Here is a 27,055-nt window from a genome sequence, read left to right on the forward strand (position 1 = left end):
CCATAGTGCTCAGAGCCATTGTTTTGAACTGATGACCTGAGATGTTAAGTCCCATAATGCTTAGAGCCATTTGAAGCTTAATTAAGTTCTCTTGACACAATACACTGGTCTGCCAAAACAAAGGACCAAAGTAAGCTTCCCATGAAGTGTCAGCACCGTCAAGTAACATAGCTCGATGCAGCTTGGACCACACATAGAAAGAACTGCTTCAGTATAGTACAGGAGGTAACTGAAAGGGATAAGCAGTGACACGACCAGAAATGGCACTGTTATTCGAAGACAATAACGACACTCAAATCACTGCGATTTATGAACGTCCCCTGCACGTTACAAAGAGGGACATGGTTCTTAACAGGGTGTGTAATCAACACAGGCAGCAATGCCTGCTCTGCAAGTGCTTCCATGCTGACCACAAGGTTTCTAAGGATTTCTTGTGGTGGAGCGTTCCTTCTCTCAACCAGCGTTATTGAAAACTACTGATTGGTATTTGGTGCACATGCACGCGGACGTGCTACAGTACGCCTCCCCAACACATCCCAAGCGAGCTCGACGGGATTTAAGTCTGGGAAACTGGCAGGCCAATCCATTCTCCGAACGTGCTCTCATTCCAAGAGCTGCTCATCTTGCACAGTTGGATGCGGTTGACCACTGACGTCCGTTAGGTCAGAGGCCGAGTACACCGTGAAAGGATGTACTTGAGGAAGGTCTACGGTCAATGGTGAGTGTTCAGAGATACGGAGGTCAGTACGCCCACGAAACAGTATGCCTCCCCACATACAACTCATAAATCCGCAAGGTTCGACAATGCTGGACGCACCCTGATATTGCGAGAGGCGGCAGCTCGTAATACGTACAGCAACATTTATGGGTTCCATTTTTAAAGTGAAAATTTAGCACTCTCTATTTTCTCACCGTTTCTTACTAAATCACAGTGCGCCTTCCCCGTCCTTAAATCTCTTACTTGCTACGTACTTCTTAATATTGTGTTTTACGATCAGTCAAAACTTTGCCGATAATTCCTGTATGTCTAACATATCGCAATTAAATGGCGTCAGTTCATTGTCTAAGTAGGGCTCTAATAATTGCTTAAGAACTCTTTCCAGGATAAAAACTCTCATAGCCTGCTTGACAGTTACTTCGGTAAACATGATCTCCATAACGGCTTAGTGATCGCTTATCCCTGTCTCGATATTGACACTGTCAATAATATTAGGCATTTGACAACGCATGAACCTGTGTTCAGTGTATGCCACCTTTAGAATCTGAAGATGGTCACAGTATGGCCGAAACCTGTTATGACTGTGTCATTAACATGTGATTCGGTCTTAAATAAACAAACAAAAAATTACAAAAGAACCAATCACGCACTCCATAGACAAAATGTCGTTTTTCCAATATCAGGCCTGTCTGTAGCTACGAAATCTAAAATATTTTCATTACGAGTTGGTTGTCGTATTAATTCTTCATGGCAGTTCTCAGAGAAAGCGTTCAGAAGTCCGTACCAATTGCAAGGAATCCGTAGCTGCCGCAGTCTATACTCGTTAGGCTAAAGTAGTCTCCAACTTGTACTGCATGATCAGGGCACTTCCGCGATAGTGAGCTTTCTTTTAAGTGAGTCTTCAACTATTTCAAGGAGAATCAGATGGAAGGTAGAAACGATTAATTTGAATTCACCTAGGCTAATTACTAGTAACCAGAGAACTTCGCAATCAAACTCACTTTCGACATAATCTTTTTACCCACTGCAATGGAGATTCCTCGTCCTTTGATGTCTAACATGTCTTTTCGATGTACGTGGTTAGCACATTGGACTCGGATTCGGGAGGACAGCGGTTCAACCCCGCGTACGACCATCCAGATTTAGGTTTCCCGTGATTTTCCTAAATCTCTCCAGGCAAATGCCCGGATGGTTCCTTTGAAAGGTCATGGCGCATTTCCTTCGCCATCCCTGACATAATCCGAGCTCGTGCTAAGTCTCTAACGATTTTGATGTCCACGAAACGTTAAACACAATCTTCTTTCCTTTCGATATACGTTACATGCTTCCTTTTCGTCTTCAGGTTTCATCCAGTAGTCAGTTCCGAGTACAATTATAACGTGACACTTCCCTGGAGTGCGGTAGAAGTTAGTATAAATTAGTGTGTTTTTAAGACTATCGATGCTTAAGGCCCGCAACCACTTCCACCGCCATACGGTAAAGAGATATTGCCGAGAAACCGAGAAAATTCTTGTCCTGAGTAAAATCGATAAGCGAGTTGTTCACTCACCGATTGATCTGTAGTGGCAATAGAACACCACAAAAGTATAGCTGAAGTTTTAATATAAGCTTTTAAAAAAAAATATTTCATGCAGCAGGATCGCACAGACTTGCCTTCTTTTACGGTCGCACAGACTCCCGTATGGGGAACTTGGAGTAAACATCCCTGGTGATGAAAAATAAGTAAGTCACCTGACCTGCTTGGGATCCCAGTCCGGTTTTACAGTGAGTACTCTTCGGAACTGGTCCCCTACTGAGCTTCCCTTTATCGCGAATCTCTCATCCAGAAAAAATTTCCAAGCGAATGGAAAAAAGCACAGGTGACTTCCGTTTTTTTCCTCTTTTCCGAAAAATAAATTATTGATAGTAACTGTACAATTTTTCAACACATTACAGACATACACACATAGAATAGCACAGAAAAAAATGTCTTCGCATTCGGCACATTTATCACCGTTATTAGCATTTCATTCTATTACAGGCAAGATATACAGCATGATCACAACCAGTAGTTGATCGTCTTCTTCTTCTTCTTCGTAACACATTGGCTGCTCGGTGATGTATCATGTATGTTGTAATATGCGCAAGCATCCATATGGTGTCGTTGATCTTTGCTCTCATGTATCTGAAATTTTCCGCTCGTATCAGTTCAGTTATATCTACATTGTGGAGAGGGGGGGTTGTCCTGGCGATCACTGTCAGCTTCTGGAGAAGGAAATTACAAATATTACCTGCGTGTCCTAATGTAAATCTGTGGATAAATATATCAACAGTTGTCCATATTCTCGTCGATGTGACTGAGAGGCATTGAGCGGGGTTTTTCATTGGTAGGGAACTTATTGTTGACGATGACGCTCTGTTTATATTTGAAGGTCGACGTGAGAGGAACGTTGTTTACGTCCCTCCTATGGCGTTCCATTTCGGTTTAGGATATTTTTCTTGCTTCGATTACGGCGGGCTGTTGATGTCAGGATGTTGTAAATGTCTCCTTTTGTAAGTAGTTCCGGTTTGTCAGCTTCACTGTTTATATAACTGAACTCAAGGACTGATGTGCCGCTATAAAATGTGAATTTCAGCTGGGTTACCGGTAGCGTGGAACTTCCATCTTACGTTTAAGTGTTAGATTTTGGATTTGACTTGGATTTTATTTTCTTGGGCTACAGTCTTATCCGTTGTTCTGCCTGTTAAGTTGTACCACTAACATATCTAACAAACTATCAGCGTACTGATGACACCTATTTCACAGAATGTGTATTCACTTGTATCTGACAGTTGTGCGTGACCAGTTCGACTGACCACTATTTGCGAGAATTTTGGCGTGGAGTGGTTCATGCCTATTTTGTAGTGTGAGGGAGCAAATATTCGCATATATAACTAACGATTTTGACTTCTACAAGTGTGCAAAGTCTAGTTATAACTTATATACAATGTAACTCTACTGATTCAGCGATAATATGCGGTGGAAACATTTAAAATTGCCCTAGCCTCTGTCCAGCACAAAGTAAGTTTAGAAAGGTTTGGCGTCGTCTAACTAATTGCACTGGCATTTTTCTTCTATACTGTCTCGCTACATTTTGAAATAATGTTCATTATTTACGAGAGCATGTCTGCACATCCTAAGTTACCTTGTAACGCTCCCATGGACCACCTTCAAACGCAATCGATACTAGTGTTATACCTCTGCGAGGAATTTTTGAAAGTTGTGACCGTGACATAACCTAATGCAAACAGAACAATCAAACTGGGATTCGTTTCCGGAACACTGCAGCAGAGTATAACCAACAGTAAACAGATGGGTCAGGAACAGTCGTTCGCGCAGCACAAAAGCAAGTGTAACAATTACATATCAAAATCGGTCGCCAGCCTCGTTAGGCATTCATGTGTCAAGCTAAATGATAAAGCAGAATGCAGTGCCAAGGTTAGCCTAACCCTCCGTGTGCCGCGCGGGATAAGCCGAGCGGTCTAAGGCGCTGCAGTCATGGACTGTGCGGCTGGTCCCGGCGGAGGTTCGAGTCCTCCCTTGGGCATGGGTGTTTGTGTTTGTCCTTAGGATAATTTAGGATAAGCCGTGTGTAAGCTTTGGGACTGATGACCTTAGCAGTTAAGTCCCATAAGATTTTACACACATTTTAACCCTCCGTGACACGCATACTTTACTCCTTCCTTATATCTGCTCACGCTACAACACAATAACCTAACCTTGCAGATAAATGTACTACTGACTAGTAAGTCAGATAAACAAATGCCCAATGAGATAGTAAAGAGCAACATAGGCCTCTCAACAACGCGTACCTTAAATGAACTTGGTGCAACAGTTTATAAAACAAACTACCGGCAAATGGTTCAAAAGGCTCTGAGCATTATGGGACTTAACATCTGAGGTAATCAGTCCCCGAGGACTTAGAACTACTTAAACCTAACTAACGTAAGAACATCACACACATCCATGCCCGAGACCGGAATCGAACCTGCGACCGTAGCGGTCGCGCGGTTCCAGACTGAAGCGCCTAGAACCGTACATGTCGCAGACTGGCCCTCAAGGTTACACACACTGCAAAGCAACAAAAGGAAATTTTGCGAGGTTGCGTTTATTTTACCGCAAAACAATATAGACAGATGATAGTAAAGTAGAAACAATGCAATGAATACAGAACGGAAACAACTGCAACATGCATAAGGGTAGACAAAAATGTCCTTCGTTTTTTTCCGACTTAACGGATCAGCAAACGCATTCCGACAACTGGTTAATGTGCTCTGTATGGTGTGTGGGCACCTCTGGCAGCAATGTAGTCCTGACAACGATGGGGCATGCTGTGAATGATGTCATTAGTTTGATATTAAGGCCTTAATGCCCGTTCTTCCCGAAGAGCTTCCTCGCAGTCTTAGACAGTGGTTGGTGGATGCTGACGTGATGCAAGCCGTCTCCCTAGTGCATCCCAGACATGCTCTATGGGATTCAAATCGGGAGAGCGAGCAGGCCACGCCATGCGTGCAATATCTTCCGTAAAAAAAAAAAAAAAAAAAAAAAAAAAGACGCAACACACATCAAACATCCGTACCGTATAAGGTTGAGCATTGTTGTTCATCAGTACAAAGTCTGGGTCTACAGCACCTTGCAATGACCGCAGATAAGATCTCGTCACAATATCTGACAGCAGTTAAGCCTTGCCGATTCACCCGTACAGTTTCATGAAGAGGGCTTCGTTTCGTAAAAGTAATCCCTGCCGGCACCATTGGGCACACTTCTCGATCTCGGTCTCTTTCCTTAGTGTTTGGGTACCGAAATCGTGTTCCACATTCCCTACAGATGCAAATCTATCGAGAATCACACTCCAGACTAAATCATGACTCATCTGTGAAAACAGCATTGGACCACTGTTCGACAGTCCAATTGGCATGTTGATGACTCCACTCTAAACGTTCCCTTCTATGAAGACGCGTCAGAGATATACATACAGCGTGTCTACGACAACAAAGGCCACTCTGCTAAAGTCTTCTGCACACCGTTTGCCTCGATACAACACGTCCAGTGGATGCTGCGAGCTCACATTCCAGTTGCCGTGCAGTACTAAGGAGGTAACGTCGTGCCCTTACAGCTAAATAATGGTCCTCTCTTCCGAAGTCTCACGTGGTTCGCCCTGCCATGGCATCCGGCATACAATTTCGGTCTCTATAAACTATCGGTCTGTACCCGTGGTCTAGGAGTAGCGTCTTTGATTAATAATCAAAATGTCTTCGGTCCCGGGTTCGATCCCCGCCACTGCCTAAATTTTGATAAATAATCAGCATTGGCGGCCGAAGACTTCCGGCATAAGAAGTCAGCCTCATTCTGTCAACGGCCTTGTCAAAGAGGGCGGAGGAGCGGATAGAGGTTCAGGGCACTCTCTTGGTCCTAGGGGTGGGAAATTGCCCCTAAAGGCGGAAGAATCAGCAGAGATCAACGACATGAGGATGCAGAAGGCAATGGAAACCACTGCATTAAAGACACGTAACGTGTATCCACAGGACATGTGACCTGTAATTGAAGAAGTGTCATGGTGATCTCTCCATTGGCAAAAGATTTCGGAATAGTCCCCCATTCGGATCTCCGGGAGGGGACTGCCAAGGGGGAGGTTACCATGAGAAAAAGATTGAATAATCAACGAAAGGATAACGTTCTACGAGTCGGGGCGTGGAATGTCAGAAGCTTGAACGTGGTAGGGAAACTAGAAAATCTGAAAAAGGAAGTAGATATAGTAGGGGTCACTGAAGTGAAGTGGAAGGAAGACAAGGATTTCTGGTCAGATGAGTATCGGGTAATATCAACAGCAGCACAAAATGGTATAGCAGGTGTAGGATTCGTTATGAATAGGAAGGTAGGGCAGAGGTTGTGTTACTGTGAACAGTTCAGTGACCGGGTTGTTCTAATCAGAATCGACAGCAGACCAACACCTACAACGATAGTTCAGGTATACATGCCGACGTCGCAAGCTGAAGATGAACAGATAGAGAAAGTGAATGAGGATATTGAAAGGGTAATGCAGTATGTAAAGGGGGACGAAAATCTAATAGTCATGGGCGACTGGAATGCAGTTGTAGGGGAAGGAGTAGAAGAAAAGGTTACAGGAGAATATGGGCTTGGGACAAGGAATGAAAGACGAGAAAGACTAATTGAGTTCTGTAACAAGTTTCAGCTAGTAATAGTGAATACCCTGTTCAAGAATCACGAGAGGAGGAGGTATACTTGGAAAAGGCCGGGAGATACGGGAAGATTTCAATTAGATTACGTCATGGTCAGACAGATTCCGAAATCAGATACTGGATTGTAAGGCGTACCCAGGAGCAGATATAGACTCAGATCACAATATAGTAGTGATGAAGAGTAGGCTGAAGTTCAAGACATTAGTCAGGAAGAATCAATACGCAAAGAAGTGGGATACGGAAGTACTAAGGAATGACGAGATACGTTTGAAGTTCTCTAACGCTATAGATACAGCAATAAGGAATAGTGCAGTAGGCAGTACAGTTGAAGAGGAATGGACATCTCTAAAAAGGGCCATCACAGAAGTTGGGAAGGAAAACATAGGTACAAAGAAGGTAGCTGCGAATAAACCATGGGTAACAGAAGAAATACTTCAGTTGATTGATGAAAGGAGGAAGTACAAACACGTTCCGGGAAAATCAGGAATACAGAAATACAAGTCGCTGAGGAATGAAATAAATAGGAAGTGCAGGGAAGCTAAGACGAAATGGCTGCAGGAAAAATGTGAAGACATCGAAAGAGATATGTTTGTCGGAGGGACAGACTCAGCATACAGGAAAGTGAAAACAACCTTTGGTGACATTAAAAGTAACGGTGGTAACATTAAGAGTGCAACGGGAATTCCACAGTTAAATGCAGAGGAGAGAGCAGATATGTGGAAAGAATACATTGAAAGCCTCTATGAGGGTGAAGATTTGTCTGATGTGATAGAAGAAGAAACAGGAGTCGATTTAGAAGAGATAGGGGATCCACTATTAGAATCGGAATTTAAAAGAGCTTTGGAGGACTTACGGTCAAATAAGGCAGAAGGGATAGATAACATTCCATCAGAATTTCTAAAATCATTGGGGGAATTGGCAACAAAACGACTATTCACGTTGATGTGTAGAATATATGAGTCTGGCGACATACCATCTGACTTTCGGAAAAGCATTATCCACACAATTCCGAAGACGGCAAGAGCTGACAAGTGCGAGAATTATCGCACAATCAGCTTAACAGCTCATGCATCGAAGTTGCTTACAAGAATAATATACAGAAGAATGGGAAAGAAAATTGAGAATGCGCTAGGTGACGATCAGTTTGGCTTTAGGAAAAGTAAAGGGACGAGAGAGGCAATTCTGACATTACGACTAATAATGGAAGCAAGGCTAAAGAAAAATCAAGACACTTTCATAGGATTTGTCGACCTGGAAAAAGCGTTCGACAATATAAAATGGTGCAAGCTGTTCGAGATTCTGAAAAGAGTAGAGGTAAGCTATAGGGAGAGACTGGTCATATACAATATGTACAACAACCAAGAGGGAATAATAAGAGTGGACGATCAAGAACGAAGTGCTCGTATTAAGAAGGGTGTAAGACAAGGCTGTAGCCTTTCGCCCCTACTCTTCAATCTGTACATCGAGGAAGCAATGATGGAAATAAAAGAAAGGTTCAGGAGTGGAATTAAAATACAAGGTGAAAGGCTATCAATGATACGATTCGCTGATGACATTGCTATCCTGAGTGAAAGTGAAGAAGAATTAAATGATCTGCTGAACGGAATGAACTGTCTAATGAGTACACAGTATGGTTTGAGAGTAAATCGGAGAAAGACGAAGGTAATGAGAAGTAGTAGAAATGAGAACAGCGAGAAACTTAACATCAGCATTGATGGTCACGAAGTCAATAAGGTTAAGGAATTCTGTTACCTAGGCAGTAAAATAACCAATGACGGACGGAGCAAGGAGGACATCAAAAGCAGACTCGCTATGGCAAAAAAGGCATTTCTGGCCAAGAGAAGTCTACTAATATCAAATACCGGCCTTAATTTGAGGAAGAAATTTCTGAGGATGTACGTCTGGAGTACAGCATTGTATGGTAGTGAAACATGGACTGTGGGAAAACCGGAACAGAAGAGAATCGAAGCATTTGAGATGTGGTGCTATAGACGAATGTTGAATATTAGGTGGACTGATAAGGTAAGGGATGAGGAGGTTCTACGCAGAATCGGAGAGGAAAGGAATATGTGGAAAACACTGATAAGGAGAAGGGACAGGATGATAGGACATCTGCTAAGACATGAGGGAATGACTTCCATGGTACTAGAGGGAGCTGTAGAGGTCAAAAACTGTAGAGGAAGACAGAGATTGGAATACGTCAAGCAAATAATTGAGGACGTAGATTGCAAGTGCTACTCTGAGATGAAGAGGTTAGCACAGGAAAGGAATTCGTGGTGGGCCGCATCAAACCAGTCAGTAGACTGATGACCAAAAAAATAAACTATTGCCACATCCGAGAAACACGATTCACATTAAGCCATTGGGCCAAATCAGCTTGCGACTATCATGCTTCCTTTCTTTCTATGGCCCTCCACCGCAGAGAGCCCGGTAGGCGTCTTCTTTGTGCCATACTGCACCGTCTGTGACTGCATACATGGCGATTATGGGGTGTGGGGCTATCCGGCAAACACTACCTGGTTTCACAGGTGACCTGACGTCATCTTTGGCATGGTTATCCGTAGACCGAAATGACACCTTCCGTGCAGAACATAACCGTATGGACATCTGGTTGACAGGTAGTGTGATTACATCGTGGATTAGGCACAGGACGTGGAAATAGCGGTTTGTTGCTTTAATTTTCGACACCATCTTGGTAAAATATATGGATCAATGTCGTCATTTTAAAACATTCGTGATTTCCGTCCTGCAGTTAACGTTGTCTGCTAGTTGTGCTTACACAATTAAGCGGTATTACAACATGGGCTGTAAAATGGTTTCGTGGGGAACATCTTTCACATACACACTACAATATCCGAAATTTCTACTAATTAATCGGACCCTGCCAGCAGCCTCAGAGCTGTCAGTATTCTACACTACAAATTTTCCTCGTAAATAACGTTACGTGTAAAAATTGTGAAACTGCAAGTGAAACTATTCCCTAAGCCATTGTGCAGTAGTCTGAGTAACAATTATCTAATTTCAGTTCTGTGGGGTGTACTGGATATTACTTCAGTGTCTGTAGACAATTCTTAACGGGAATTATGTGGTGCATATGGACCGTCAAGAATACTTAATGCAGAGCAGATCTGGTTTGTTATCCCGTAGTTCCGTACATTCTTCACTTGCTTTCCGTATAGTACTGCATCGAAAGCTTACCTTAGGTCTATAGACTGTCCACTGCCTACAGGCAACTACTGAGAATGGGTTGTAACGCATAACAGAACTACTGTTAGAGACTGACAACAACAATGTTCAATTTGAAAAGATTACATTCCAAGAAATATGTTATGAAGAAGATTAATATGTAACATGCTTAATGATGCGTGGAATCTACTTGTAAAATCAATATTATATTTGCAATCAATAGTGACTTATTGTATAAATAATAAATGATTGTTTACTTCCTGTAATTTCTCAGATTTACACGTCTACAAATAAGTTAAATGACATATCTTAGACAAACGAATTATTTTTGAGTTTTGATATGTATTACTTCATTTAATTGTTTAAAACATTTTAGTTAGTCAATGTCACAGCATCTAACACCCATTCCTTTCCACGCCTTTAGCATTTAACTACAACTTGCACCGTCAGAGGCTTAAGCGTACAAATGTATCTGCAATAAGATCGCATGTCAGCACAGTGGAAAAATACATGGATGTTTTCAGGAAGTAATTGCGGTACATCATCTTCACGAAGGGTACCACAGCCAAATATTTATTGGATGAATGCAGCATTTTTTCTACTTGGGCTATTATATATCTTTCTTTCATTTCACAATCTGTTTCGGCTTTTGAAGCCATTGTCTAGTAATTATATATATTGCAAAGGACACCAATAAGGAAAGAGAACACAGTGGTGTTAAGGTACATTTGCGGAAAAATTCTTACTTTTAATTTACTGAATATCTAAACTGGCAGCGCCTGTCTATGTCTCCATTTGTACCGGTTTACAGAAGCAACTTGTTCTTGTTGTTCTGACAGTTTTAACACTTCTTGAAATGTGTGAAGATATAATGTTGACCAAGAAATGACAGTGTCGGCCTGTAACAGTCTCATCTAATACGTAAAGAAAGGAATTTATAAAATAATATAAAATATATAAATAAATAATAGTATAAAATAAAATTATTGAAAGGTGTTCCAAAATGGGGAGGTCAAAAATTTTCATTTCACTTAGTATGTAGGTGACATGAACATTTTCATCTGTCAGTGTGGAAGTTACGTATGACTAATCTTATTTGTTTGTGTGGGAATTACAAATAGAATCGCTATTTTGGTCTTAATAAGCCATAAGCAGAATGCCAGCAAAATTGACGAGATAGCTTCCGTCTTTCATTTTAGATTGTTCATTGGTAAGTTTGTCTCGGTTGTTTTTAAAATGACTAAAAATTTCTATTTCTTCCTAAATATCTACTTTCTTCTGTTTCTTGGACTGACGTAGTACTTCGAATTTATAGAAAATGTTTCGATATGTGTGTCTGTTGTTCATTAGGTGCGTGGCAAGGCACTTGGATTATTTTTGTACGATTTTCTACATCTACATCCATACTCCGCAAGCCACCTGACGGTGTGTGGAGTAGGGTATTCTTTTAGTTTAATCCTACGTAATTTCTACACAAGCAAATTAAATTACACATATAACTTGCATACTATGCGAAATTAAAATTTTCGACCACCCCATTTTTAACACCATTTAATAACTTTATTTTATTAGTTCCTATCTTTACCTGTAGACTTAAATGACACCCATAGTCTTATCCTTTGGTCAGCATTACATTTTTGCACATTTCCCGCCTTATGTACATAAATAAAATGTCAAAACTGTCAAAACATCAATAACAGTTGCAACGGAGACACAGAAAGTTAAGACACTGCCAATTTCAACATTTGACAAATTTAAGGGTAATTATTTTTCCTTTGGTTTACCTTCACACCACTGTATTCTCATTTGGTATCCATAACATAGTGCGCTTTTCAACACAGACAGTAACTAGATAATGGCTTCGTAAGTCGAAACCGGTTATGAAAAGAACGAAATATTAAATAAAAAACAGCCTACGCAGGAAAATTGTCGCATTCTTTCAAGCAAGTGTGTGTTTAACTTTGTTTCTTGGCTTGTTTCACCATTCGATTTAGATCGATTGGAAGAGGTGTGTTCATACTTCCAGTCTGTAAGATAGAAGTGAAGATAGAAGTGACACGTGAAGACCCAGATACCTTCTGTCTGTTAGCAAATGCCACTCACGTTGTTGGAGATACAGCAGTGTCGGCCAATAGGAAATAGCTCACCCACAGATTTAGAGGCAGGCTGTACATAAGAATGGAGCAGGCTGAAATTACGTTAATCCTTCGAGCCATGACAAGGGTGCCTCAGCAAATAAGCTCATTAAGAATTTCCTAATCACATGAAATATGAAATCCTATCGCAAAAGCTCGAGTACAAAAGCCCACTATTACAGCGGTTCTATTTGTACTTCTGACTGACAAAAATGTAATTCGTCATTGCGTTCTAGATGTTAGTGAAGTACGTGTAAATTCAACTTATTTACTACACTCGCACACCCGTCAAAAATATCTCGCTTCATAAGGGCTGTTACTAATCCGTCACACTTTATAATTTATCGTTGCGTCGCTTCAAACGTCTCGCGTGATAAATCTAATATTTGACAGCGTCAGAAAGCGAATACGCCGATATGTAACACGTGGCGTGCTGAATGTAATCCGAGCCCGATGTCGCACTGATCGAAGTCGGAATTTTTCCTCTGATGGACAGGCTAATAGCGATTTTGACATTCATAAATCGCAGCGTGAGGTTATGAAGTGGGAATCATGGCAGTATGTTCTGCTGTTTATACATGGTGTTTCAAAAGCAATGGTCAGTATTCAGGGATATGACAGGAATGATCATTCGAAACGAAAATGTCAAGTAAACCTGATCTCTACAACGCATACCTTAAGAGCTACGGGCAATTCTTGATCTTCGATACTGTGAAACAAATGTCGTCTACTGCATCCTCTTTGCTTTCCATACTTTGGGAAGTGATAGTATGGACCAAAACGAGCAAAAAAAGGTCCGGTAAACACGTATTCTAAAATGCATGCTAAGTTAAGAGCACCTTTTCATTACAAGAGTTGTGTTTCACAGTAGCGACGATGAACAAGTGCTCATAGCTCTTAATGTAAGCATTTTAGAACACATGTTTGCTGGACATTTTTTTCTTATTTTGGTCCATACTACCACTTCCCAAAATATGGAAAGCAAAGAGCCTGCAGTAGAAGAGATTTGTTTTACAGTATCGAAGATCGAGGCCTGCTCATAGCTCTTAGGTATGCGTTTTAGAGCGCACGTTTATTTGACTTTTTTAATTCGAATGATCATTTCTGTCATATCCCTGAATATTGACTTTCACTTCTGAAAATCACAGTGTATCAAAAGGATGATTTACAGTGTAATAGGTCTTGAGGAGTGTTTCGTGGTTTATAAAATAGGTCTTAGTCACTGTCCGCACTAAATGAGCACACATTCTGTCTCGCAGTTTGGTTTGCGTACAGAATGTGTCACCGGGAACCCTCGATCTGAAGACCCGGCTGTTGCCTGAGATCAACGTCGCTTATAGCTCCTTGCACTATCCCTATAATTTACACTCTGTAAGCACATCACTTATTACCATATTTACTGTACCCTTTAACTCGTTGCGTAATGCTGGTTTTACTGTACTCAACGTGCGAAGTTTATATTAGAAGGGTTGTTTCATTATTTCAAACAATTTGCAGCTAACTGTTCTTTAAAAACTTAAAATATGAAATCTGCCTTTATTTGCCGAGTGAAACTTGCATATTGAGAACTGACTCTATGTACTTCTAGATGAGGCACATAACTTACATGCGTCAATAATTCTTCTCACAGGCATCGTAACATGAAATGAATCGATAGTTAATTTGTGCAACAAAATCCCCCTGAGTACATGTCCCACATCTCGCAGACGCAGCAGCGACAAACTTTCCTCTGGCATTGAAAGAAGAGAGATTTAGGTATCGGGTGCGTGCTGTAGGGTATACGAGTAGCTGAAGCTAATACAAAGATGGTGAAATAGTGACTGTGAGAGAAGGTAGTCTCAGGACTACGGAATTACGATGTGGGTGAGCGTTATCAGTAACCACAGATTCAAATACATCTACAATGAGACAATTGTAAACGCAGTGGGGTGCTGGAACCACAAAGTAAGCATGCACGTGGCCAAAAATTAGACACACAATGTTACAAAAATGAAAGTCTCACGATTTCTTAAACGATTATAATTGCAAAAAGGCATTGAAAAACACATTGGGACCTGGCATCAGAAAATATAAAGAACGAAAGCAGAAGGGATAACGTCCACGTGAACCACAACATTTGTCGAAGAACTGATCGAAGCTCACTAAAATAAAACTGATAATCTAAATTGTGCGACTATAGCAGGTCCAGAATGCGGCGTCAATATAACGCGGGTGATCGGAGTGATAAAAAGACTCAGTGAAACGTTTGTCAGCGGAATGAGACCCGTACGTGTTACAGTTACTCGGAAAGTGGCTATTCACACCGCAGCTGGAAGTCAACGTTACCTATTCTGGACAACCTAGCAGAGACGCGCGTATGTTTTGTGCGCACAGTTTCTTGCTGCAAAATTATCGCTAAGGGCACTTTAGCTTTGATTCATAAGATGCTCCACGGGGTGAAACCCATATAGGGACTTTTCGTAATACAACCTTGATTCGCTGACACGCCACTTGGAGCGCTGCACGTTTATCAGTCCATCATCTCGATTATTATTGGCTGATTTTTACTGTTCCATGTTGGTTTTCGTTTCATGGTTAACAGAAGGTCGTTTCATCCCAGTGTGCTTCCGACTACGACTTTTCGTGTGCATTGCACTCTTTAAATTGCGTTGAAATTACATTCCTCCTATTCTGGCTGCATTCTTCTCGTGTCCATAATATTGGGTGCCGTAAATGATTCCAAATTTGTTTTTCTTCCTTATAAAACAGAAGACGCTTTCGTTGCACAATGTTCTGCGGACGTATGTGTATCTGCTATTGCTTATGAATCTGAGGGTGAAATGCTCGATTAAATTAATTGTAAGTACATCGCTAGTATTCTACATTATTTTTGTTAGTATCCGTTTTCGGTACTTTCTCGCATTTAGTGGAGAACTCCGTGTTAGCAGGTTTTGGCATTATTGATATTCACCTTACATTTTAGCAGAAGTCACTGAAAATTTCCGTAATCTCCATTAAATACGAAAGTACGAAAAACGGATGGTAATGAAATAATGTAGACTACGAACAATACACTTACAGTGCATTTAAATCGAGCAGTTCACTGAGGGATTCGCCAGCAGTAACAAATAGACATGAGTTCAAAGAATATCATATGACGAAACCAGTTTCTATTTCACAGAAACAAAAACAAGTATATAAACATGTACCTCACCCAGTATTACGGATGAGGGTAAAAATTATGCACAAAATGAGCTACATATTTATGTTGCAATTCAGAGTGTGCAGTACGCCCAAGATGGTCGTAATCAGGAAAATAATTTCCACTTGATAACAGCCACACAGTCGAAATTGCAGTATTTGGTTTTAAAAATATACATACTTTACCATGAAACCACCAGAGCCATCAAAAAAGAATAAATGAAAAATATTATCATTTACTACTTGTATTTGGGGAAGGAATAATATGAATTTTCGCACCGTATATCCCGCATTCAAAGTTCACTGCCACGCCACTTGGAGCGGTGCTGTCGTTCTCTGTTCCCGTGCTGTAGCACAGGCTTTGCACCTATGCGATTTTGGTGTTCCCGCATTCAAAGTTCACCGTCACGCCACTTGGAGTGCTGCTGTCGCCTCTGTTCCCGTGTTGTAGCACAAGCTTTGCACCTCTGCGCTTTTGGTGTTCTGTGAGATACTCCGTCTGTTGAAGCCTGATGAAGTACCAGAAATGTAAGGAAAGCTAGTGCACATAAAGTTTGACGTAGTAGTAGAAGTAGTAGTAGCTGTTGTCGTTCATACGAGTAACACAGCCAACTTTCAAATATTAAAGAATGACAAAACCAAAACCAAGGGCTAGACGAGAGACATGAAAACACAAAATGAACTACCCTACGAAAAGATATAACAGAAGAACATGTTAAACAAAAGTTTCCCATAAGAGTACATTTCATTTTAAGCAACTGCAAAAATTTGTATCTACCTTGTGTCTATTTGTACCTATTTTTCACAAACGTTCGTGACATACACAGAATCCTGAGGGTATTTTAATTCCATCTTTGTAACTACATGAAAATTTCTGTCACCAGACGCGTTCCTTTTGTTGAAACAAAACTTAATCAGTGGTCCACAATGAAGGATACTTACAACTTGACTTGCTTTTTAGATCGAGAAACAGTTGTTTACAAAATATGTTGATTTTTACTTACGGTATTTCATGCCGGTTTACACTCACATCAGGAAATGTCATGTGCTTGCATGCTCTTTCTTCGTTTGCACTGTTTATTCTGGCATAATCCCACAGTGCTTCGCAGGACTAAGCATTTTCTGATGACACAATATAGTACTACCACTGTATACTTGTTTCCTTGGGGTTGAATATGTATTGCATGATCTGTGATATGTTGCCAACTTTGCCACTAGTTTCTGTGATCAACAGACTGGATGTACACTACTGGATTTTATTTCTTTTTGAGTCGTCAGCCTTCTGACTGTTTTGATGTGGCCAGCCACGAATTCCTCTCCTGTGTCAACCACTTCATCTCAGTTTAGCACTTGCAACCTACGTCCTCAATTATTTGCTGGATACAGTCCGATCTCCGTCTTCCTCTACAGTTTTTACCCTCTACAGGGACAACATATAACACTTAGGGGAGAAATATTGATCTCAGTTGGAGAATGTTTCTGTACATTTACATTTATACTCCGCAAGCCACCCAACGGTGTGTGGCGGAGGGCACTTTACGTGCCACTGTTATTACCTCCCTTTCCTCTTCCAGTCGCGTATGGTTCGCGGGAAGAACGACTGTCTGAAAGCCTCCGTGCGCGCTCTAATCTCTCTAATTTTACATTCGTGATCTCCTCGGGAGCTATAAGTAGGGGGAAGCAATATATTCGATAGCTCATCCAGAAACGCACCCTCTCGAAACCTGGCGAGCAAGCTACACCGCGATGCAGAGCGCCTCTCTTGCAGAGTCTGCCACTTGAGTTTGTTAAACATCTCCGTAACGCTATCACGGTTACCAAATAACCCTGTGACGAAACGCGCCGCTCTTCTTTGGATCTTCTCTATCTCCTCCGTCAACCCGATCTGGTACGGATCCCACACTGATGAGCAATACTCAAGTATAGGTCGAACGAGTGTTTTGTAAGCCAGCTCATTTGTTGATGGACTACATTTTCTAAGGACTCTCCCAATGAATCTCAACCTGATACCCGCCTTACCAACAACTAATTTTATATGATCATTCCATTTCAAATCGTTCCGCACGCATACTCCCAGATATTTTACAGAAGTAACTGCTACCAGTGTTTGTTCCGCTATCATGTAATCATACCATAAAGGATCCTTCTTTCTATGTATTCGCAGTACATTACATTTGTCTATGTTAAGGGTCAGTTGCCACTCCCTGCACCAAGTGCCTATCCGCTGGAGATCTTCCTGCATTTCGCTACAATTTTCTAATGCTGCAACTTCTCTGTATACTACAGCATCATCCGCGAAAAGCCACATGGAACTTCCGACACTATCTACTAGGTCATTTATATATATTGTGAAAAGCAATGGTCCCATAACACTCCCCTGTGGCACGCCAGAGGTTACTTTAACGTCTGTAGACGTCTCTCCATTGATAACAACATGCTGTGTTCTGTTTGCTAAAAACTCTTCAATCCAGCCACACAGCTGGTCTGATATTCCGTAGGCTCTTACTTTGTTTATCAGGCGACAGTGCGGAACAGTATCGAACGCCTTAAGGAAGTCAAGAAAAATAGCATCTACCTGGGAGGCTGTATCTAATATTTTCTGGGTCTCATGAACAAATAAAGCGAGTTGGATCCTGTAACCTTTCCACATTCCCATTATGTCAACTACATTTTTTCAGTCTCCTCTCTCTATAAAATATTTTTTCTTCTTTTAGATGCGGGTAAATCGTAAAACAGGGATCTATAAGTACATGGTCCTCCCACCAGCAATTTTAACGAAATTATCAGATTACGTCTTTGTCACCCTACGTTCGCCACTGTAATGTAGATAATGTTCATTATATTACGCAGCTTCACAAGGAGCGATGGGTACACCCATAATCTTTTAACAATGAGAGTATATTTTAAATATGAGTATATGAGTTTTATTAATTTAATAATCCCCAAAATTGAGACATTGTATATTACTCTTTACCATGTAGGTTACACCAGATGATCCGGCTTGAGGCTGCGAAACCAGCTGTGTAAAGAAAAAAAAAAAAACAGGAATTTACGGCTATCATTGCAATTCTTCTTAACATCATGCTTATTCTGTCAGCTTACTTTAACTCAATGTTTATGTTAAGTCTGTAAAGTTAGAGTTACTGCTGTCTGTATGATCGATGTTGCCTAAATCCAAAAATTAAAAAAAAAGGAGCTTCTAAAACAGTATATCGACTGATGAAAGAAGATGATGATTACATTTTTGGACTACAAAACAACATGAACTGGAAAATCACACCATAGGCTACAAGTCCAACTACAGTGCTAGGAATTAATTTAGTTTGATGACTAATGAGTGTAAGAATCCTTTTTTCAAAACTCTACTAGCAGGAATGATATTTTCAGAATATTTAAGTCTATTATAAGACTTATAGCTGGTCTTAGATTTAGGAAAAATAGTATTTTGTCGCTGTTAATGTTTTTCAGTTACATCCATCCGGTTTGGCTTGTGTTCCGATAACGGTTCTTAATACATCTAAGCTTAATATTGCCCACATTTCAACATTAATACACTGAATAGCCGAAGAAGCTGATACACCAGCCTAATAACTTGTAGGGCTCGTGCGATCACACAGAAGTGCCGCAACACGACGTGGCATGGACTCGACAGATATTCGAAATAGTGCTGGAGGGAACTGACACCATGAATCCTGCAGTGCTGTCAATAAATCCGTGGGGATCTCTTCCGAACGCACGTTGCAAGGTATCCCAGATATGCACAATTATGTTCATGTCTGGGGAGTTTGTGGCCAGCGGGAATGTTTAAACTCAGAAGAGTGATCCTGGCGGCATTTTGTAGAAATTCTGGACGTACGGGGTGTCACACTATCTTGTTGGAATTGCCCAATCCGACGGAATGCACAATGGACATTAATGGATGCAGGTGATCAGACAGGATGCTTGCGCACGTGTCACCCGTCAGAGTCGTATCTAGACGTATCAGGGGTCCCGTATCTCTGGAACCGCACGCGCCCCACATGATTACAGGCCTCCACCAACTTGAACAGTCCTCTGCTGAAATGCAGGGTCCATGGATTCATGAGCTTTTCTCCATATCCATACACGTTCATTCGCTCGATACAGTTTGAAACAAGACTCGTCTGACCAGGTAACATGTTTCCAGACGTCAGCAGTCCAATGTCGGTGTTGAAGGGCTCAGGCGAGGCGTGAAGCCTTTTGTCGTGCAGTCATCGAGGGTACACGATTGGGCCTTCGGCTCCGAAAACCCATATCGATGATGTTTCGTTGAACGGTTCGCACACTGACACTTGTTGATGGCCCAGTATTGAAATCTGCAGCAATTTGGGGAAGGGTTGCACTTCTGTCACGCTGAAAGATTCTCTTCAGTCGTAGTTGATCCCGTTCTTGCAGGACCTTTTTCCGGCCGCAGTGATGACGAAGATTTGATGTTTTATCGGATTCCTGATATTCATGGTACACTCGTGAAATGGTCGTACCGGAAAATCCCAACTTCATCGCTACGTCGGAGATGCTGTGTCCCACCGATCGTGCGCCGACAATAACACCACGTTGAAACTCACTTAAATCTTGATAACCTGCCACTGTAGCACCAGTAACCAATCAACAATTGTGCTAGACACTTATTGTCTTATAAAGGGGCCGTATTCTACCTGTTTATATATCTCTGTATTTGAAGACACATGCCTATACCAGTTTCATTGGCGCTCAAGTATACAAAACTTCACTGTTTTTATGTCAGTCCCGCAATGGGCATTGACAATTGTTACTAGTGTGGTAGCTATTGTCTTAGCAGTCCCAATCACCAAATTTGTTCAGAATAGAGTGAAGAGCTTGCGGCGTACTGTTCCTAAACATTAAAAAGTGCACCAGTGTCCTAAGTGAAATTCAAAGTCGCCTGTCATTAATGGATGGAGTTAATACACGGAATACACGTGATACTGATCGTCCACCGAGAATGGCATTATTCGAAAAATAGTGTACAATGTGTTATTACACTGAATTATAAGAAATTTATAAGTCGGGTAAGACTGCAGGAACTGGGAAGTGACTCCAGGGGTCCATTTGTCTTGGTAGGTACCGTAGCTGTTACCAAAACAACAAGAATTTTATGACATACTTAAACTAACTCAAAGCTGAACGAGGCCAGAACAAGCGTAAGGAGAGGACTGCAAGAATCGTTCAGTAATTTCGAAGGTAAAACTTCGCCACCCAGTTTTACGAAATATCGTAAGAACTTTTGGTCTCACGAGAAGTCAGTAAAAGATGAAAATCATCTATCCAATAGCTCAGTGATCATACTGGCACAGAAAGGAGAAATAACAGAAGGCCAATATACCAATCTCAGTCTTTGGTAATTTTTCGTTTATCAAACGCGAGAGATTTACGGGGATGACCATTAAATATAAGAGATAAAGAATACCGAAAAAATAGTGGCGCCTTTCTTTACGGTTCGTCCGAGGAAACCTGAGGGCATTACTCAGACACTAATCAGATTCCATTCCACAGGTTACAAGAGAGACGCTTCTTACGGAAAGAACTTAAATTTCCGTGAGCGTATATTCGAAGCAGAGCAAGGCACCTTATGTCTTCTCCTCTTGTCCTTATTCGTCCTAGTACCACACAAACCGCATTGTAAAGAATATGAAACTTGTTTGGGTGAAGCATTTAATAGTTTATTCCAAGGTATTGTAATTTTACAGTTGTAACATTCTAGATAACTCCAACATGAACGAAATGTTATTCATGGGAGCAAGAAAAGTAAGTAACGATTTCAAGCAGCAATTTGGGCCGATCAGTTTCAGAGTGCAGTTAAATAAATGGCACTCGTTTTAACATTAGCGTCTAAACGTATACATTTGTGAGTATGCTGTTAAAGCAAGTTTCGTACTATAAATACAGAAGAGTTACAGTCATCAGTATTCCTGCACGAGTAGAGCTACAGATATTGCTTAGTGGCGCGTGAAATCAATGAATCCATGAAACGTCTGTAGAAAACTGCTAGAGAATACATACAGTTTCAAACATTGTCGATGACGAATTATGACACCGTAGTTCCTTTAAGGTGAACATTCCAGACACGCTTACCCGCCAGAAGCGAATCACCGTACGTGTGCCAGCAACGTCACTTACTTCGTGACTCCGAGAAAGCCCAACAGATGGCGCGGAAGGTACTTCGCGCGTCTCGTCGCCAGTTCCACGTAGGAAGCTACGTCTAAAAGTCTCGTATGTAGATAGCTTCGATTTTTTTCCAAACGTGACATCGTATTTGAATATCCTTGCATTAAAGACATAATACACAAAACGTAATCATTTTTAAAAGTACATTAATTACAATTTTTACACTAGATGGCCCCGTGTCACTTGTATTTCACATTAATCCATTGATGGCTTATACCGAAACCAATAATATTGTGAACTGTTTGTGATAGGGTGCGACTTTTAGTTGAAAATTGCAAGTGAAATCGCAGTATTCGCCAACTGAAGTTATAATAATGGCCTGTACGACAGATAGTTTTTGAGGATTTTCGGAATTTCACTGTCATCACGCCTACAGAGATTCGCACGAATTCATCCTTCTGTCCACAATCGCGCATGCAACAAATTTCGGCATTCAGTATCTTATTTAGAATAATCCTTTCTCCTTAACCACAATGTAAGTTTAAATTGTTAAATAAATATTTTCATCTTATATAGGCGCCAATATAAAGTATGTTAATATCTTGTCGAACAGCTTTTTAATCTTTACGTCGCGTAAGATGTTTTCGTCAGTCATTCGACAGTAGTTTCTCTGCAACATCCCCCTTTTTCTAGTGCACGTTAACATATCTTCTGTATACTTGTAGTTTCATCTGAAGTTCTCAATGTAAGCTAAAGATTTTATTTTCCAGCGTTATTTATTTAGAATAACTCTGAGACTATACTCTGGACTATCATTAGAACAGACCACTGCGAATGTTTCCGGTCTGAAATGAGTGTCAGAAATTCGTGCTTATTAGAGAGCTGTCTTTCCTACTGCCCAGCGACTGGAAGCTGCAGCAAGAGGGTGCATAAGGCAAAATTTTCTGAAAAACATACCTGAGGAATCATCCATGACTACAGACGTTGCTCCTTCTCCAGACAGGAGTGGTTTCCAAGTTGCCTATCGACATAAGTACTAGTAGCAGATGCACTGTATAGTGGGAGCAGTGTAAGGAGAAGGGCGGTCGTCTGCAGCTGAGAGTGAACCTGAGTCTCCGCGACACACTTCTCCTGTTGGTAAGCCTTTAACTTTTCATACCATATCAGTGTACGTGCAAAAGGGAATGGTTCTACAGCAGGTCACTAGCGTGATCGATCGAATAAGGCGAAGAATACTGAACGTAGTTTTCCAAAACTGTATCACGGAGGAAGAGCACACTGCGGTTCCTCGCTTTAAATCGTCACACGAGCGACTAAATGACAAATATCGAAGTATTGTATTGTATATATTCGATGTTAATCAGGGGCCCAGAGACGTCGGAGAGGCTCCGTCCCCGCCGCAGCCGCTGTGGTCCACAACCCCATGACGACTACCGCAGTGCCGGCCGGGGTGACCGAGCGGTTCTAGTCGCTACAGTGTGGAACCGCGCGACCGCTACGGTCGCAGGTTCGAATCCTGCCTCGGGCATGGATGTGTGTGATGTCCTTAGGTTAGTTAGGTTTAGGTAGTTTTAAGTTCTATGGGACTGATGACGCATAGTGCTCAGAGCCATTTGAACCATTTTTCGAGGATTTGGGGATTACAATATTCAATCTTGCTACGACACCCCTGTGTTCACTAATCCCTGATTTGGTTTTGATGCTCGTTATTAACTCAGGATTATTTGTTGCTAAGAGGTCAATGTGTTGCTGTCAGAAGTAGTTTAATTTGTCGCGAAATTGAAACAGATACTTCGTGTGAGTTAGTATGGGCAGAGGTCATTGTTGGCAATCGGAATAAAATAATAATAGGATCCTTTTACCGACCTCTCAATTCAGATGATACAGTTGCTGAAAGGTTCAAAGAAAACTTGAGTTTGATTTCAAACACGTAACCGAATCATACTATAATAGTTGGTGCTGACTTTAATTTACCCTCGATATGTTGGCGAATATACATGTTTAATTCCAGAGGTATGCATAAAACATCATCCGAAATTGTGCTAAACACATTCTCTGAAAATTATTTCGAGCAATTAGTTCATGAGCCCACGCGAATATTAAAAGTTTGTGAAAACACATTGACCTCTTAGCAACAAATAATCCTGAGTTAATAACGAGCATCAAAACCGAATCAGGGATTAGTGAACTCAGGGGTGTCGTAGCAAGATTGAGTATTGTAATCCCCAAATCCTCGAAAAATGGTTCAAATGGCTCTGAGCACTATGCGTCATCAGTCCCCTAGAACTTAGAACTACTTAAACCTAACTAACCTAAGGACATCACACACATCCATGCCCGAGGCAGGATTCGAACCTGCGACCGTAGCGGTCGCGCGGTTCCAGACTGTAGCGCCTAGAACTGCTCGGCCACCTCGGCCGGCAATCCTCGAAAAATCAGTGAAAAATATACCTATTCAAAAAAACTCATAAAAATTCACTTGACGCCTTCCTAAGAGACAATTTCCACTCATTCCAAATTGATAATATAAGTGTTGACCAGATGTGACTTAAATTCAAAGAAATAGTATTGGCAGCATTTGAGAGAATTATACCACATAAATTAACAAACGACGGAGCTGATCCACCTTGGTACACAAAACGTGTTAGAACATTGTTCCAGAAACAACGAAACAAACATGCCAAATTTAAACAGACGCAAAAACCCCAAGATTGGCTATCTTTTACAGGAGCTCGAAATTTAGCGCGGACTTCAGTGCGAGATGCTTATAACAGATTCCACAACGAAACTTTGTCTAGAAACCTGGCAGAACATCCAAAGCGATTCTGGTCGTATGTGAAGTATGTTAGCGGCAAGAAACAATCAATTCCTTCTCTGCACGATGGCAATGGAGAGACCATCGAAGACAGTACTGCCAAAGCAGACTCACTAAACACAGCCTTCCGAAATTCCTTCACAAAAGAAGACGAAGTAAATATTCCAGAAATCGAATCGAGAACAGCTGCCAACATGAGTAAAGTAGAAGTAAATATCCTCGGAGTAGTGAAGCAACTTAAATCACTTAACAAAAGCAAGTCTTCTGGTCCAGACTGTATACCAATTACGTTCCTTTCGGAGTATGCTGATGCATTAGCTCCATACTTAACAATCTTATATAACCGTTCACTCGACGAAAGATCCGTACCCAAAGATTGGAAAGTTGCACAGGTAACACCAATATTCAAGAAAGGTAGTAGGAGTAATCCACTAAATTACAGGCCCATATCGTTAACGTCGATATTCAGCAGGATTTTAGAACATATGTTGTGTTCGAACATAATAAATTACCTCAAAGAAACCGGTCTATTGACACACAGTCAACATGGGTTTAGAAAACATCGTTCTTGTGAAACACAACTAGTTCTTTATTCACATGAAGCGCTGAGTGCTATTGACAAAGGATTTCAGAACGATTCCGTATTTCTGGATTTCCGGAAGGCTTTTGACACTGTACCACACAAGCGGCTGGTGGTGAAATTGTGTGCTTATGGAATATCGTCTCGGTTATGTGACTGGATTTGTGATTTCCTATCAGAGACGTCACAATTAGTAGTAATTGACGGAAAGTCATCGAGTAAAACAGAAGTAATTTCTGGCGTTCCCCAAGGTAGTGTTACAGGCCGTTTGCTGTTCCTTATCTATATAAACGATTTGGGAGATAATCTGAGCAGCCGTCTTCGGTTGTTTTTAGATGACTCTGTCATTTATCGACTAATAAAGTCATCAGAAGATCGAAACAAACTGCAAAAGGATTTAGGAGAAATATCTGAATGGTGCGAGAAGTGGCAGTTGACCTTAAATAACGAAAAGTCTGAGGTCATCCACATGAGTGCTAAAAGGAATGTGTGAAACTTCGGTTACACGATAACCAGCCTAATCTAAAAGCCTTAAATTCGACTAAATACCTAGGTATTACAATTACGAGCAATTTAAATTGGAAGGAACACACAGAAAATGTTGTGGGGAAGGCTAACCAAAAACTGCGTTTTATTGGCAGGACACTTAGAAAATGTAACAGACCTACTAAGGAGACTGCCTACACTACGCTTGTCCATCCTCTTTTAGTATACTGTTGCACGGTGTGGGATCCTTACCAGATAGGACTGACTGAGTACATCGAAAAAGTTCAAAGAAAGGCAGCATGTTTTGTATTATCGTGAAATATGGGAGATAGTGTCACAGAAATGATACAAGATTTGGGATGGACATCATTAAAGGAAAGGCGTTTTTCGTTGCGACAGAATCTTCTCAGGAAATTCCAATCACCAACTTTCTCCTCCGAATGCAAAAATATTGTCTTGACACCGACTTACATAGGGACGAATGATCACCAAGATAAAACAAGGGAAATCAGAGCTCTTACGGAAAAATATAGGTGTTCATTCTTCCTGAGCGCAATACGAGATTGGAATAATCGAGAATTGTGAAGGTGGTTCGATGAACCCTCTGCCAGGCACTTAAATGTGATTTGCAGAGTATCCATGTAGATGTAGATGTAGAAAAGCAACTGAAAACGCTCAGCAAAGGAAGACCACTGGACATGATGGGATACAATTCGAGTTTACACAGAGTATGCGAAAGAACTTGCGCGTCATCTGACAGCAGTTTACTGTGAAGTTCCAGAGGAGCGAAGCATTCCTAATGATTGAAAAAAAGGACAGGTCATTCGTGTTTTCAAGAAGGGTTGTCTATCGAACAGATGCACGAAGCTATAGGTCTATATATCTGATTTTGGAAAATGTTTTATGCTAGCGTATTATGACATTTCTGGAGACCGAAAATCACCTGTATAGGAACCAACAGGGGTTCCGAAAACCCAGCTCGATTTGTTCGTCCACGAGACCCAGAAAGCAATAGATACAGGCGCCCAGGTAGATACCGTGTTCCTTGACTTCGGGAAGGCATTCGATACAATTCCGCACTGCCGCCTAATAATAAACACGCATGTGGACTATCAGACCATGTAGGTGATAGGGTTGAAGTATTTCTAATAAACAGAACGGAGCACGTTGTTCTGAACGTAGAAAAACCGTCATACGGAAAAGTAGTTCGAGCGTGACCCAGCGGAGTGTCGCAGCATAATTTCTTTTGACGGTGACGCTACACGATATCAGGCAGGTGTACCAATTTCTTTGGGCCTTCATTGTAGAAGTGGATAGCAAACACACTCCATCTAGAGCATCATACGTCCCTCAGTATTACATGGACACATAAGTTACTAGAATGATTCGGTTATGTATTTTACATTTTACTTTTATGCATTAAATTGTCTTCAAAATAGTTTCAACGAAACATGATACACTTGTCAGAAATCTCATCCATCTATGGAAAGCTATTAAAAGTCAAAGTTAGCGTAAGGAGGGCTATGCGTGAAGCGTTCATTGAATTCGAAAGTAAAATTCTATGTACCGACTTGACAGAAAATCCTAGGAAGTTC

The sequence above is a fragment of the Schistocerca americana genome, chromosome 2 (genome assembly GCF_021461395.2).
Source record: "Schistocerca americana isolate TAMUIC-IGC-003095 chromosome 2, iqSchAmer2.1, whole genome shotgun sequence".
In the NCBI taxonomy this organism is placed as follows: domain Eukaryota; kingdom Metazoa; phylum Arthropoda; class Insecta; order Orthoptera; family Acrididae; genus Schistocerca; species Schistocerca americana.